Consider the following 11,937-nt stretch of genomic DNA (forward strand, 5'->3'; position numbering starts at 1 on the left):
TTTATTAATTAATTTGAATAAAATAGGAGAAGGTGAGGATTTTTGTAAATATCTTTTTATTTAATAAAGGATATGAGGGAATTTAATTAGTTGAAGGATTTTAGGGATAAAGATCTATCCTTTAGGGATGTTGAGAGATTTAGGGATTTGTTGAGGAATTGAAGGGATTGAGCATTTAATTAAATGATTTTTAAAAATTGTATAAATAGGAAGGGATTTTGAGAGAAAATACATTGAGATTGTGAGAGAGTGTGTGATTGAGAGTAGGCTTGAACAGCAAGGCTGTAAGCCTTCAGCAAATTGTAAGGGCCACGACTGTTGAATATCTGGCCACGAAGAAAGTTTGTAAGTATTTGTTTATTAATATGATAAGTGTGGTTTTTAGAAATTGGATGTTAATTTCTGAAATTGGGTTCAATATCAATCAAACTGTGAAGGGCGCTTATAATACTTTGAATGCGTGATCAATTTTAGTTGTGGAAAGTTCGATGTATGTTGAGATCGACTGAGTATTTGATGTAGTATTAAATTGGCATTTGTTGTGATATATAGAGCTGAGTTTGTGAAAATGTTCAATGCGTGCTGCATAAAACTTAAATTGAATTTAAATTGAGATCACACGCTGTTTGATTGGGTTGTAAGAATTGGATAATACATTAGAAGTGCAGAAGCAGCTGCGTTGAAATCAAATCTGGGCCTTGAAGTTTATGTTTGGGGTCGATTTCATAGCTCTAGCAGAATTTTAAACTTTGTAGTTGTTACCATGTGTAAAGCGTTGAAGCTACATATGAGTTCGAACCTCGTTCTTTGTGTTAATACTGGCATTGAGTTATAATGAGTTGAAGACCTGTAGCATTGCTTGGGCGCAGATTTAATGGTCAATGTCAATTAGGCTGAATTGGGTATGAATGTTTTATGATTAGATACTGCAAATGCATTGATTTGTGGTTAAACTAAAAGTCGACATGATTAGAGATGGATATAGAAATTGATATAATAGAAATTGTATCGATTCTGTTTGAAAGGGTAATACACAGTCTTTGACCGCGCGGTAGTGAGGAGTTAAATCGATGGTATAAGTCGATATTTTTGGTCCGCAATGCAATGCTATATGTTGGCAAGTAAAATAAATGGAATGGATTATGTTTGACATTCAAATTAACAAATTCAGTGATGATTTGTGTTAAAAGCGTAGGGGCAACAGTATCCAGTTCTGAATTCATGCTGTAGAAGTTTTTATGATAATTTGAATTGATGAATTGATGAGCACAGAGAGTTTTATTGTTTAACATTGAAGAATCAAACCAGCAAATCGACCAGCATTATGCCTCTGGTTCAATGAACTAAATTTTAGGCTTCAAAAGGAAATAGCTGACATGTAGAATATGTGTAAGCGGCATTTGCATCCAAGAACATACGCAGCAGAAGCATATGGAGTTTGGAGCTGGGTCGGATGGAAATGTTTTTATTTGAATTGATGTCACAGCATAAGAAATGACATGAACAGGATCGATCTACAGCGATGATAAATGTAGAGTTGAAGAGTGGAATCGTGGATGGGGAAAGTCTGAACAGAGGTAAGGTAAATTGCCAGGCTTGAGATTTAAATCTGAGTTGAGATTGGTTGAAGAATGTATGAATTTGAATTGAATTCAGGTAATAAATTGAGATCTGGAATTGTTTGACAAAATTGACTATAATTATTGAAAGGGAATACCTGTGTTGATGTGAGATCACTGGGTACGCTGTAAGGGAAAGGCGCATAGAAACAATGAACTCAAAGTTGATCCTTGACATTTGTGCAATTGGAAAAGGGAAGTCAAAGCGTTGAAGAGCGATGAGAAAGGTAAGTGCGTTGCTGACATATGCTGAGCTGGATTGTGAATGTATTGATTTAATGAACCAATATCAAAGCTAATGGAATGAGGGCGCATCATGAATTTGTGTAAAGCGCTCCTGGAGTTAATCAAGTGATCTGTGTGGACTGATGTCCTTTGAGTAAAGATGGATGGTATTATAATTGCTATTGGTTGATTGAGTAAATAATGTTAAGATTGTTAAAAAGGAACAAGAGCATATTTCTTTTGTTGGCTTATGATTGTATCCAATATTAAAATACATGTGAATTTGTGGTGGTAGAATGGAATTGAGGGACTAATGAGATATGGAATATGGATTGTGGGAACATTTGAATTGTTTGAAAATTTGACGCTTATGAAATGGTTGTTATGAAAAGTAATATGCCAGGGATTGGTGTTTTTGATTTGGGCAAAAGTTGAGTAGCATGTTTGATATGCATTATTATTGAAGATCCTGGGTATTGCAGGGTGAGCCTGCGTCAAATTTTGGTATCAGAGCTTGGCTCTGTTGAAATGAAGAATGTTTGTTTTTCTGAATGAAGACAGAAGGTTTTGTTGAAAACTAAAGTGTGTTTGAATGTGTGATGAGTGACTGAAAGGGAGATCAGATTCTAATCTGACAGTCAAGCAACCAGAGTACAGTTGAATGAATGAAGAATTGTGCAGGTATTGTGTTGTTTAATTTTGATTTGAGTTTTACTGACAAAGAAATGGATTGAGGATTGATGGTTGCAGCAAAGAAGGAATTATTGCTGACAGCTGAAGTTTGCCAGATAAAGCCAGAAGATTGGAAGAGAGGATCAGATTTTAAAATCTGATTGACAGTAGTTGAATCTCGAGAAATTGTGCAGTAAAAGCATAAAGATTTGCTGAAACAGATTTGCAGGAGTAGTGAGATTCTGAAGGTAATTGAAGTGCAGGTGAATGGAAGGACAAGATCAGACGATATCTTGGAGGTAAGATGTTATGATTTTATTTGGAATATTGTAGTCTTTGCATTGAAGTATTATTGCAACTCCCAAAAGGCAATGTGATTAGAATTGCTAACAGATAAAGGAAGCTGGTGAAAGTTTCTAAGTGAAAACATAGATGTGGCAGAACCTTGAGGAATTCCAATAGAGATTGGATAAGGAGGACAGTTGTGAACAGGTAGATGAGTTGAAGCCCAGGAAGAGCAAAGAGAAGTGCTCAAAGGAGGTTCCGTAGATAGAGAACCAATTGCTTGCCAAAAGACTGAGTGAGGAGAGCTTGGTGAGGTAAGTGGCGGCAGGACAGGACTTGCTGCTGAAGAGGCTTTAGTGCAACTCATAGTAAAGTGAGTGAGGAACTCATAATGGAAAGGATGATGACTAGTGACAGTCGTAACAGAGGTTCTGAAATAAACCACAACAGAGGACAAAAGAAGAGGGATGCCAAGGCAATTGGCATACAGAGACAGTTAAGCAAAGAGGAATATGAGAGGGAGAAGGCTGAGATAGCAGTTCAGCTTGAGGTGTTAATGGAGATGTTGCAAAGAAATGAGGTAGACCAGAAGCATGGTTATGTCATGAGAAAGAAGTTGAAGTGGCAGAGGCTACAAGAGAAGAGGAATCATCAGGTGAATATGCAGTTGATAAAGGAACTAAGAGAACTTGAACAGGTTATAGATGCCAGACAGAGGATAGAGAAGCTCGAAAGAATTGAGCTACAGCAAAGGGAAGATGCTGAAGAAGATGTTGAAGTTTCGATATGTTACCCAGAGAGTGGACCATTACTTTTTGAAAGTGATGAAGAGCTGGAGGAGTTGAATCATATGAATGATTCGAAGCAGCCGGAAGATTTGATGATTGAAGCATTAAACAAGACCGTAAGGTCTTGTGATTTTAAAACTAATGATTTGTGTGTGATTGCAGGTTTGGAAGAAGAGGAAGAACATCTACTGAAGGATGTTAAGGAAGATTTAGCAGAAGAAAGACCATGTGATAATGAGACAATAACAAATGAGGAAATGGAAGATCGTGTAAAATTTCCAAAGTCCACTCCGAGTAAAATCATTGAGTTATATAGAGAATTAGACTTTCAAAGGAGGAAATTGGAAGAACAGAGGATGAATGTCCGGGATAGATTGCTGAAGAAGGATGACAAAGCGGTTGTCATAAATAATAATCAAAAAGAAATTGCAGATAGTGAGCAAAGGAATGTTGCAGAGGGAAAGGAAGTTTGGGAGGCCGCAACATTTATAGTAGCAGCAGCAGAAAAGGTGCAAAACAGCAGTAAGGGTGAAAAGGAAGCAATCAAAACAAGTGAAGAACAAGCAAGAATGAGAATTCAGCAATCAAGAGATGGAAACAATCAGCAGACAGAGGACATACTGGACAGAGAAATTGAGTTGATAAGGAGGTTAATGATAAAAACATCCCAGAGAAAGACAGCCGAAAGAAAGAAAAGGAGCAACAACAAGAGAATGACAGTGAAAGATTGCAAGAGCAGAGCAAGTGGAGCATTACAGCACAAAATATGGAAACCTGGAAGACAACAGCAGAGAACAACAGTAGTAAAGCAATCGACAAGCACGGAAAGATTACAAAATAAAATTTGGGATCCAGGAGGAAATATCCAGACTTATGACCAGGTGGTCATGAATTTTCTTACATGGGGAGTCTGATGCAGGAGCATCAAGGGCGTTTTTTTATTTTGTAAATATGTTAAAAGGGGGTGTGATAATTTTTAATATTTTATTAATTAATTTGAATAAAATAGGAGAAGGTGAGGATTTTTGTAAATATCTTTTTATTTAATAAAGGATATGAGGGAATTTAATTAGTTGAAGGATTTTAGGGATAAAGATCTATCCTTTAGGGATGTTGAGAGATTTAGGGGTTTGTTGAGGAATTGAAGGGATTGAGCATTTAATTAAATGATTTTTAAAAATTGTATAAATAGGAAGGGATTTTGAGAGAAAATATATTGAGATTGTATGAGAGTGTGTGATTGAGAGTAGGCTTGAACAGCAAGGCTATAAGCCTTCAGCAAATTGTAAGGGCCACGACTGTTGAATATCTGGCCACGAAGAAAGTTTGTAAGTATTTGTTTATTAATATGATAAGTGTGGTTTTTAGAAATTGGATGTTAATTTCTGAAATTGGGTTCAATATCAATCAAACTGTGAAGGGCGCTTATAATACTTTGAATGCGTGATCAATTTTAGTTGTGGAAAGTTCGATGTATGTTGAGATCGACTGAGTATTTGATGTAGTATTAAATTGGCATTTGTTGTGATATATAGAGCTGAGTTTGTGAAAATGTTCAATGCGTGCTGCATAAAACTTAAATTGAATTTAAATTGAGATCACACGTTGTTTGATTGGGTTGTAAGAATTGGATAATACATTAGAAGTGCAGAAGCAGCTGCGTTGAAATCGAATCTGGGCCTTGAAGTTTCTGTTTGGGGTCGATTTCATAGCTCTAGCAGAATTTTAAACTCCGTAGTTGTTACCATGTGTAAAGCGCTGAAGCTACATATGAATTCGAACCTTGTTCTTTGTGTTAATACTGGCATTGAGTTATAATGAGTTGAAGACCTGTAGCATTGCTTGGGCGCAGATTTAATGGTCGATGTCAATTAGGCTGAATTGGGTATGAATGTTTTATGATTAGATACTGCAAATGCATTGATCTGTGGTTAAATTAAAAGTCGACATGATTAGAGCTGGATATAGAAATCGATATAATAGAAATTGTATCGATTCTGTTTGAAAGGGTAATACACAGTCTTTGACCGCGCGGTAGTGAGGAGTTAAATCGATGGTATAAGTCGATATTTTTGGTCTGCAATGCAATGCTGTACGTTGGCAAGTAAAATAAATGGAACGGATTATGTTTGACATTCAAATTAACAAATTCAGTGATGATTTATGTTAAAAGCGCAGGGGCAACAGTATCCGGTTCTGAATTCATGCTGTAGAAGTTTTTATGTTAATTTGAATCGATGAATTGATGGGCGCAGAGAGTTTTATTGTTTAACATTGAAGAATCAAACCAGCAAATCGACCAGCATTATGTCTCTGGTTCGATGAACTAAATTTTAGGCTTCAAAAGGAAATAGCTGACACGTAGAATATGTGTAAGCGGCATTTGCATCCAGGAACATACGCAGCAGAAGCATATGGAGTTTGGAGCTGGGTCGGATGGAAATGTTTTTATTTGAATTGATGTCACAGCAGAAGAAATGACATGAACAGGATCGATCTACAGCGATGATAAATGCAGAGTTGAAGAGTGGAATCGTGGAAGGGGAAAGTCTGAACAGAGGTAAGGTAAATTGCCAGGCTCGAGATTTAAATCTGAGTTGAGATTGGTTGAAGAATGTATGAATTTGAATTGAATTCAGGTAATAAATTGAGATCTGGAATTGTTTGACAAAATCGACTGTAAATATTGAAAGGAAATACCTGTGTTGATGTGAGATCACTGGGTACGCTGTAAGGGAAAGGCGCACAGAAACAATGAACTCAAAGTTGATCCTTGACATTTGTGCAATTGGAAAAGGGAAGTCAAAGCGTTGAAGAGCGATGAGAAAGGTAAGTGCGTTGCTGACATATGTTGAGCTGGATTGTGAATGTATTGATTTAATGAACCAATATCAAAGCTAATGGAATGAGGGCGCATCATGAATTTGTGTAAAGCGCTCCTGGAGTTAATCCAGTGATCTGTGTGGACTGATGTCCTTTGAGTAAAGATGGATGGTATTATAATTGCTATTGGTTGATTGAGTAAATAATGTTAAGATTGTTAAAAAGGAACAAGAGCATATTTCTTTTGTTGGCTTATGATTGTATCCAATATTAAAAGACATGTGAATTTGTGGTGGTAGAATGGAATTGAGGGACTAATGAGATATGGAATATGGATTGTGGGAACATTTGAGTTGTTTGAAAATTTGACGCTTATGAAATGGTTGTTATGAAAAGTAATATGCCAGGGATTGGTGTTTTTGATTTGGGCAAAAGCTGAGTAGCATGTTTGATATGCATTATTATTGAAGATCCTAGGTATTGCAGGGTGAGCCTGTGTCAGGGTTCCACACCTGCAATTAAAAAAATACTATTCGTTGAAGAACACATCAGCCTCCCCGCAACACTGAAAAATTCGAGTTCATATAGAGACTGGGTGGCATACTTTACAAAGTTGCCACCCGTGGTCTGGTGGTTATGGCAGAGGAGTGGAGGCAAGGTGGTCGGGGTTCGAATCCCCCACCCTCCAAGATTGGAAAACTATTTTGTTTTAAATGGTGAATAGCTATTAATGGCAGCATTTGTTGTAACCGTCGGGCTTCGAAGGTGTCACATGGAGGTGGCGGTTTTGCATTGACCGAAGGTTCGTTGCCCCGGTGGTTAGTTTAGAAATATGATGTTAGTTGGTGGGTAGGGTACGCTCCACACGGCCCCATCCCAACATTTTGTTTTACATGTATATAGTTGTGTTATAGTGGTTCCACCAAGGGTGGCTCACCTCCCACCCATATATTTTCGTTTATAGATATACTGTAGAAATTTCTCTACTAATCAAAGCTTTAATACCATGTAGAAATTCTGCAAATTCTCTACAAATCTTTCTCTGAGACCTCTGTAGAAAATTTCACTGTAGGTTAACCCGATAATGCAATATAACCAAAGCAAAATACTATAACCTACTTCTACTATCAATTTGCGAAAGCTTAAAGATCGAGCAAGATCGAGCTAAACACATCACCAGAAGAAGAAGAATCAATGCACAATACACATGAAAATACTTTGGGGAAAGCCTCAGCTAAAAACCCCACTATCTTTATTATCATACAAGGTGGAAATACATCAGAATTATACAAAGCCTTAGCTCTCACAACTAGCCAGCTCTTAGTACAATCCTCCTGGATGCTCACAGGAAATCAAAGCTTCTCACAAGCCTTCCTCTCTGCCTCCAAGCTCCTATTTCCTTGTGTTGTTCCTCTGGGATGATTTCCTCTTACCAAGTGGAAAATTGATTTCACACACTGATCCTACACCCTGTCAGAACTGGGCAATCCTCAAGGAACCTTACCTTGATTGCATGCATGAGTTTCTTTTATAGGAAAACACATGCAACTGATAGTACATTGTCTTTGACATTTAGCTCAACTAGTCTTTCTCATAATAGACATGCATGAATTTCTGATGAGGGAATCTTCAGTTATCTGGAGTTCACTAGTTGAGTGCATGCATGCATACAACTGACAGATAACTCACAATTAGTTCCTCAAACAGTTTGGAACTAATTTCACTGGACTTAACTCAGTACACTGAGTTAACTAATTACAACTCAAATATAACTCAATCTTATCTCCTTAATTTAAGGCTTATCTCCTTAATTTAAGGGATAACTCTTGCATGAATTCATAAAGACTTATAACTTGAATTTCTCCAACTAATTAAGTCAAAATAATTAATTATTTCCAAGTAGCTAGTAAGACTAAATTCGATTTTAATTCACAATTTTAATTCAAGGACAAATTAAAATTGGAATATTATGGATTCTATTTTTATCATTTCTTGTTGTTATTTTCAACATATACAGGCGGTGTAGATCCATGCAGGGGTGGCATCCTCCCACCCCTCTTTTTTTTAAATACTTTTTGTTATACCTTTTAGTTGATGTTTGCCGACTTAGGGGATGTTATAAAAATTATTCATCCCACAAATTTGTGCGCTTTCAGGAGCCGAGTTTTCACGCCTGGTGTCAGTCAAACTATAGAACACCTAAACCTAGCCCACTGCCAACTTTGACCACAACTTTGACTTGTTGTAACCTCCTCATATGAGCTCAGATTTGAGTGATGTTCGCATTGTTGGAATCAGGGCGGCAAGAAATTCAATTTGATCCTAGTATTGTTGTCATCTAACCACTTTGATTTTTGATTCATTTCTCATGCCACTTGTACTTTGAGATCCACCTGGATCATTCCTCCCCACTGAGAGCTTTTGGACCTCCAAAAGCATTAACACATTCAGCACATTGCGTGTCCTTGCCAAACCACACTTCCAATCATCTGCATTGCATGAAAATTTGATACATACTTTGAAATCACTTACAAACCACATGACTCAAGCAATTCCTACACTTGTCAAGAGTTTATAACACACTCTTTGGTCAAGTTTTACATAGTAGCAAACAATACCCAAACTACTCACAAAAGGCCAAACATCACCGTTGCTTTAGTAAGCGATGGAAAACATGTTATCGCTTTTACAATTATTTGCTACGTGTGATTTACAAACTATGGCCATGACTATATCTAGTAAAACCATCTCTCACTTAACAAGGTGAATGGGTCATCTCCCTTATTTTCTTGTGGAATATCTTCATCGGTTGGATTCTTCATGGGTTCTTTTTGGGTCTGGAGTATCTGATACGTGGATTCCTGGTGTTCATCCTTGTTACAATTATTCTTCCTCCTCCAGACTTTATGGATTGTCTGGGAATGCTTTCTCCCAATGTGCCTATGATAAGTGCTCATGGATCCCTCACTGTCACTAAAATGTGATGAGGTGTTCTCATCATTTGTCGTTGATGGGTCATTAGTTGTTTTGGAGCATTCCCCAACTTCCTTCTTGACATACCCAAGTCCTGCATAATGAGGCAATTCCTCTACTTTGATGGAGTTCACGATGCCTTGGCCATTAATGTCGAGGCCCTTTTCTTGATACCCCACTTTTTTCAACAGTTTTGAGTCAATCCATGTAGTATTCTCTCGAAAGCAGCGAAATCATCATCATAAAAAGTACATGAAATTGAAGAGTTGTTTTTTACCTCAGGTTGGTTATGTTGCAACTTTTCCAAGGCCTCGTCCTTAGCTTGTAACTGGTGTAGAAACCTTTTTTTCTCCTTCTCTTCTTCCTAAAGGAGTCTCCTTCGCTCAGTGTTCTCTGCTTGAATTCTTCCGCTGATCTCCTCAAGTTCTTGGAGCCATGCCACATTAGGTGTCCTCTTCATCTTTGGTACAACATCTGTTGAAATTCTTGTTTCATCACCTGAATCAAAACCCAAGTCGATGGGTCCATCCACTGCGATCCCAAGAGTTGCAATCTTCATTTCGTCACCAGAATCTGACCTCAGGTCAATTGGTCTATCGTGTGCAAATCTCACGGTTGTGACCTTCTTATCTTCCTCTGATTCAGACTCTTGGTCTTGTTGCATGGTGGCAACTGTCTTTTGCTTCTCCTTTCTGTCATCCCTCTTAGGTCTCAACTCAGGGTGCAATTTCCATCAATTCTCTTTGTAATGTCCCTCTTTCTCACAATGTGTACAAGAAGGGTTTGCTCCTCTTCTCTTGGTCTTTGCTGCGCTTTTTGGGTGGTCATTTTGTTCATGCGCCCCCTTGCTTTCAAGATGCATGACCTTCACACTAGCTGCATCGATAGTAGTAGGCTCAAACAATAATAATGAATGTCTTATGTAACTATGTAAAAAAACGATATACTTAGTTACAATCTTTGGTGAATCTAACAGAATGTCCAAATTCAATGCTTGTTTTCTAAATTCTTCAGTATAGCTTTGTACATTTTGACCTTTGCCTTGCCTTAGGTATTGTCATTCCATTAATGCCTTTTGTTTATAACCCAAAGGGTAAAACTGATTTTTCAATGCAGAAACAAAATTTGTCCATGAAGAAGGAAGGTTACCCAGATTTTTGTTGCCTTCCAATTTGGTCTCGCACCAAATGAGAGCAGTTCCACTCGGTCGAAAAGATGCCAATTGGATATTTGCCTCATCTTCCTTGATCTGTTGAATTCGACAGTAGACCTCAATTTGTCTAATCCAATTGTTAAGCTTTTCTGCATTACATTCTCCATTATAAATAGGCAAGTCAAACTTTACATCTATTTTAAAGAAAGGTTTCTTAGATGCATGTCTATGACGTCTGTGAGAATGATGAGAAGAAGAAGAGGAACTGTCATTGGAAGATGGAGAGGGAGGGGGCTCTTCTCCAACATCTCCATGATTTACCAATCCGTCATCATCTACATATTTCTTCTCGTGCTTGATGGTCTTCACATACTCTACAAACAACGTGTCTACTTTCTTTGCGATGTTGTAAAATGCCTTGCGGTAATTCCGCTCTTCTTCCCAATGAGCTTCCTCATCTACCATGTTTCTTCTTTGTGCACATCCTGCTTTGATATAAAAGGACTTAATCTTTCCTTCGCCTCTTTGCAACTTGTTTCTGGATAGCATATACTCATGTAATTCGCATCGACAAAGACTTGATCTGATACCAAACTTGATCCAAGATCTTTTGCTTATAGATGCTTAAAGAATTACATGTTAAAGAGCATATTAACCAAGGAAACTTAAGAGCACATAACACATGAAGAAAAGATCATGAAAGCATGAAAAGACGACACAAGGAATTGATTACGGAGTTCGTCCAATTTGGACTACATCTCTGGGCCCTGCTCAACAGTGGGGAGGCCTTCATTCATTAAGTGGCATAAAAGAGAAGAAGTACAAGCAACATTTACATAAAACCCTTATACCTCCAAGCTGGAAGATGGTCGAAAAATGGAGAGACCAACTGCAGAAACAGATAAAACCACTGAGTTTCTGACCAAAAATCGTGCAAAAACAACTGTCCACACACCCAATTTTGACAAAGCGACTTTCAACCTCTCAAAATCTTTCTGATACCCCCAACATTCCATGGGGCAAGGTTTTGGCCTCCTGTCAGAGTCAAGGTTCCGCACCTACAATTAAAAGAAACATAATTTGTTGAAGAACGTGTCGGCATCCCTGCAACACTGAAAAGTCGAGTTCATATAGAGACTGGGTGTCGGATGTTACAACACTGCCACTCGTGCTCTGAATCCCCCGCCCTCCAAGATTGGAAAACCATTTTGTTTTAAATGGTGAATAGTTATTAATGGTGGCATTTGTTGTAATCATCAGGCTTCGAAGGTGTCACATGGAGGTGGCAATTTTGCATTGACTGAAGGTTCGTTGCCCCAGTGGTCAGTGTACAAATATGATGTTGGTTGGTGGGCGGGGTCCGCTCCACGCAGCCACGTCCCAACGTTTTGTTTTACAA

Source organism: Pinus tabuliformis, chromosome 2_1 (genome assembly GCF_031772625.1).
Source record: "Pinus tabuliformis cultivar Carrire ecotype Pingquan chromosome 2_1, CPIR1, whole genome shotgun sequence".
NCBI lineage: Eukaryota > Viridiplantae > Streptophyta > Pinopsida > Pinales > Pinaceae > Pinus > Pinus tabuliformis.